Genomic DNA, 6017 nt, shown 5'->3' with positions numbered 1-6017 from the left:
CGTATGTACATTTTGGAAATAAAGTATTATTATTATTATTCTCTAGTCTGGTCCATGCTGGTGGTTTGGAGTTATGTCTGTTTGCGGTTTACTGTGCTCCATCCACCCTTCTCCGCCCTGGTGAGCTTGACACCCTGCATGGCTGTGGGACTACCATTAGTTTTGGCGGAAACTAAATGCCAAGCACCAGTCATGGCACAACAGGCGTCCAAATACCAAGGGACGTTATCTCTAAGACTATGTAGAAGAAAGATCAGACACCATGACCTGTCGTCCAACCATGTTCCAAGCATAGCAGAAATTATGATTACTCAAGCCTCGAGGGCTCCTCCTGCGGACTCGTTTGGTAGAACTGGGACCACTACAGGCACATCCAAGCGAGCAACTGCAGTCCTCACTACCAGCAGTAACTCTATGTTGCAGATATGCAAACAGCTGTCACAGATGCTCTGGTGGTAGCTTCTCAGCCTGGACACTCAAGGAATACCAGGACGGACCTGCCTGCCATCATTAGGGCAGCTGTAGATCAACGGAGGTGCCTGCGTTGTATATGACAGGCTAACAAACGGGCTTTCAACGTGCAGTGCAATATAATTAAACAGGTAATATTTGATTACAAGAGATTTGGAACTCAGCTGTCTGGTCTTGAACTAGAGGATGGTAGTGCCTAGAAGACGGTAAAGATCCTGCGCAGCGAGAAGCCCAAGCAGCAGTCTCTGCACGCACAGCAAGGACTTGCTTATCCTGCTACTGACACACCTGATGCTTTTACAGATACTATGGAGGAGCAGTTCAGATCTAATGCAGATATCTATGACGAGAGCCATTAAGAGTATGTCGAGGATACTTTGATTCATTTGTTCATTGCGGCTTACGAGGTTGTATTGAAGCCGCTTATTCTTGAAGAGGTAAATGCCTATATCAAGAATGTAAAATACTGCAAAAAAACAGACACCAACAACGAGCTATAGAATAATTTTGCTTATAAAGTTACATAATAATAAATAACAAGGAAATAAAACATAATAAAACAATACAACAAGACATAGACTACAAAGTGATAACATTATACAATTATTTATAAGTTATATAATTTATACCCCGTAACCGAGCCAACATTACGTTCCAGACCATGCAGTAGGAGTATGCTCCACACTCTCTTAAAATTAGGTATATAAAACACAATCTGTAGACTATGTATTAAATAACAAGGATTTATTCTATAATGTGATAACAGTGACATACGCTAAAGTAATAACATCAGTTAAACTATATAATAAATAACAAGGAAATGTAATATAACGATATAACAAAACATAAACTATAAAGTGATAACAACAGATAGACTATAATGAATAACAAGACATAACTATAAAGTTATAACAACAGATAGACTATAGTGATATAACATAGACAAAAACTATAAAATTATAACAACTGATGAAACAGTTAACAGAGAAAACTTACAGTACATTGTGGTTAATCAAGTCTGCCAGTCAGTTATATATTGGATTATTTTCATTTTTAATTTAGGTTTACCTCCAAATACTATTTCCTTGCCAAAATGTTCTACAACTGCAGTATACAGTTTTGGACCTAAGTAACAGAACTGGTGTTTACTAGTTTCTTTGTTCCATCTTTTAAACTGTAGAGTAATATACTGTGCAGCTCTAGTTGGTCTTTGGTATTGTCTTAAGGGATAGTTATTAAAATGTTTGTGCACATATTGCAAACAACAAAACTTGTGGATCTGAAAAAATGTAAAAAAATTGTATTCATTAAATATATAACTCATTCTTTCACGACGGCAAATTTCAAAAATTGTCCGTAAGGCTTGTCTTTGACGCAATACCGTAGGGTAAGCCCTACCATAATGAATTATTGCATATCTCAACATACTCTCGAACCATGACAGATACAATTGTCTCAAATGTTGGCTATACAAGCAGTTTTTCATGTGGGTAATTTATTGTTCTTAATTTTTTGACAATATAATCAACATGTTGGTCTCATTTCAAGTGCTGTTCTATATACAAACCAAGATATTTAACCGAAGCTACAATTTCAGTACTAGAACATGTGCATTCATTATTGCATCTATGTCTATGACAGTACAATTCAAAATCCTGCTGCAATTTATCTTTCTGCTGACTACAGTCAAAAAAACATTAAACATTTTGATTTCTTTGGGTTTATTAGTAACTTATTATTAATAAGCCACGTCGAAATCCTCTCCAGGTTGCTACGAACTCTAAGCTTGAGAGCTTCTCTATTATAGGCAGAACAGACTAGTGCCATGTCGTCGGCATATGCGAATATGTTAGCGTTTAACTGTAAGCTTAATAGATCATTAATGTATATCAAAAATAGCATTGACCCAAGGACACCACCCTGTGCTGTGCCATACTTCAGCTCAACCATCTTACTATGTACATTGTTGATTTTAACAATTTTATTTCTTACTCTACAAAACGATTCCTACCAAGATAGAGCCCTGCCACCTATTCCGTATTTTTTAAATTTAATGACAAGTAGATCTATATCAAGGACATGAAATGCTTTTTGAAAATCAAGATAGATAGCCAATGTGTATTTATGATCATCCAAGCTGCCAACAGTCGTGCTAATGTGATCATTCAACGCCATGTCTGTATTTCTCCTCGGCAAAAAGCCAAACTGGCTAGAGGAAAAAATTGATCTAGTAGTAAAATAATACATTAACTTTTCTTTTACAATGTGCTCAAAAATCTTAGCTACTGTACTGATCAATGAGATCGGCCTGTATGAGGATATATCTTTGGTATTCCCAGTTTTGTAAACTGGAATGACAGTTGCTATCTAGAAGCTTTTTAGTACTATCCCATTTTTTAGTGATTTTTTAACAATTGAAAAAAGCACCGGTGCAATCACATCTACATTTTCTTTAATAACACACTGATACCATCAAACCCAGAACTATGCTTATGATGCATAAACAAAAATCACAACATCGGAGTTAGCTGGTTTGATTTTATATAGTCATTAAATACATTACTGAGGGGCATGACCAATACACAATTACAACGATGTCTGAATGTCTGTTAGCCTTATCCACATCACACATCAGGTACCTTTGTCACCAATCTTCAATATTCAACCCCAATTTAGCCAAATCACCCATTGTTGATATTCTGGTTTTCCTATCATCGTCCGATTTCTTCACAAATATTTTTTCCTCAACAACCCATACATATTAAAAACCAATTTCTTTGAGTTTTTTTGCATTGAAAAGCAGGTGTTTATTATAAGGTGTTAAGTGTTCATTAATATAAACATTGGTCATGGGCACTCCCTGAACGAAATCAGAAGACTTAATGCCTCTGTTCTTTGATGCAATTTAGCTTTTTTCAAAATTGCATCTCTCTTTTGCCGGTGTGAGAACTGCACAATGATAGGCCTTGGTCCTTTATAGGTATTCTATGTATGGATCGAAGATCTTTGTCAAATTCAACAGACTCCCCCACCAGACGAGCACATTCCAGATGTAATTTAATGTCACACGAGGAACAAACGCGCAATCACTCATTACAAACACAAAAGACGGAGCAACAAGGAAAGACATCTGTACCGTTCGGCTGCCACGACTCAACTGTGTGTGTGTGTTCAAGTGTTCAAGTTCAAAACTTCTTAATTCAAAAAACACAATACAATCATTTACAGGTATCATCCTCCCAATGCACCTAACAGAGCGTGCGGGAGGGCGGTTGGTAATTTACACAAATGATTATAAATACTTTTCTTTTTGTCCTTCACCACAGCAGGAGAGTACCACAGTGAGCAATCGCTCACTTTAAAAAATGTAATGCTATCAAGTCCTTAAGCCATGAGCAAGTCTACAAAAAAATGTTGTTATACAGATTATCAGTTGTTAACTACTATATTAAAACTAAATAATCTATAACAGGTTGTCAGGCAGTTATATATTAAATTCAATCCTAGCAGTCGGTTTTACATGATTTCAAAGTTATCTACACTTACAGAGTACTAAATAATTTCACAAATTCAACAAAAATATATACAAATTAAACAGTCAGTAAACTCTCTAAATAAGACAACATATAATACAACATAACTATATAACAAAATTTTCAACGCACAAAAGTTACCGTAACAACTACAACTATTATGTGGTAGGATGTTTATGTACCAGGCAGTGAACTTTTAAATGATATGACAGACAATAAACCATAGTACATAATAAATAACAAATCTTATATACAATAATAATATAATAATAAATAAATAACAAACTAAAGATAATAAATTAAACAAAGAATTGTACATTCAATATTTAATAAAAAAACACCCTACCTTTAATAAATACCAATCTTCAATAATTAACTATCTTGCAGGGGTTTTAAATATTCTATAACTTTCATCTTTACTCTAGATTTTTTATGAAAAAAAAAACACTTTGGCCACTACCATATGATAAAAACTTGTTATAGATTTTTGGTGCTAGATAACAAAACTGATGTCTACTAGTCTCTTTTGTGAGAAATGGTAAATTCTTATTTAACCTAGTTACTCTATTATTTTGTTTAATTTTGAATTGGCCAGCATTCTTTTGGATGAATAGAATTATTGAATATTGGTAAAGTTGACGAAAAGTTAGGATGTTCTTTTGAGTAAAAAGAAAGCTCATTCTCTCCATTTTTTTAATGTTAAACATTGTTCTAAGAGCATGTCTTTGATTCATAACCAGGGGTTTGAGCAAAGTTGTAAAAGTCCCACCATAGTGAATAATGCCATACCTTATCAAGCTTTCAAACCAGCTAAGATATACATTTTTTAGTTGCTCACATTGTATAAATCCCTTTAAGTGGTAAAGAACATAGTTAGCTTTTCATAACTTTTGCGACAAAAAATCTATATGATAGTTCCATTTCAAGCGTTTGTCTATGTACATGCCAAGATATTTAACAAAATCAACAACTTCAATACTAGCACATGCACACTCGTACATGCATTGATTGATGTTTATGACAGTACAAACTCAGTCATTCTCTATGTACATCTTTAGGAATATCATAATCATAAAACACCATAAACTTAGATTTAGATGAGTTAATCAAAAGTTTATTGTTAATTAACTACAGTGAAATATTTAGCAAATCTTTTCTAATTTTTAACTGTAATGTTTGCTTATTGTAGGCAGAACACACCAGTGCAGTGCCATCAGCATAGGCAAACACAGAGGAATAAATACCTAAATTTAGCATGTCATTTATGTAGATAAGAAACATTACAGGGCCCAAAACACCTCCTTGAGGAGTTCCAAAATGTAATCTAAAGGATCACTCAAAATATCTTTTATCTTTAACACCTATTTTCGCCCCTTACAGAATGATTCCAGCCATAAAAATGCCAACCCACCAATACCTGGAAGAAAGCCATATTGATTATTATCAAAAAGTGAGTATTGGTTTAAATAATCTAATATTTTATTTTTCATTAATGTGTCTAAGATTTTTGCTATGACATTAATTACAGATATAGGTTGGTACGATGATACTTCCTTGCTGTCACCAGATTTTAAAATGGGAATAACAGAGGCTATTTTAAACTGATCTGGTACTTTTCCTTGCTCTAATGACTTTTTACAAGAAATTGATCCTCAAATTGTAGCCCTTTCAGAACTTAAAATTATAGAATATTAAATAATTAAGTGTTAGTGGTTAAAAATTGTGTTCTTACTATGCAAGATCTGTTTCGATGGGAGTGGAGTAATGATTCTTTCTCAGCAATGTGTCAAAAGCAAAAAGCTGTTAACTCTATCAATTCAAAACTTAATGAGAAAACGTCTTTTAGTTGTCTGATTGAAATTAGTGTAAATAATTTTATTTTTGTTGTGGGCTGTATTTACGGATCACCAATAGCAAGTTTACTTGAATACCCTCTCTAAAAGGACCATCCGTCTCAGCCCGAGGAAGAAAAGGGGACAGCATCTCCAAACAATTTAAAAGAAGGGACGGGGA

This window comes from Homalodisca vitripennis, chromosome X (assembly GCF_021130785.1).
Source record: "Homalodisca vitripennis isolate AUS2020 chromosome X, UT_GWSS_2.1, whole genome shotgun sequence".
Taxonomy (NCBI): domain Eukaryota; kingdom Metazoa; phylum Arthropoda; class Insecta; order Hemiptera; family Cicadellidae; genus Homalodisca; species Homalodisca vitripennis.
Note: the sequence above shows the minus strand (reverse complement) of the source record.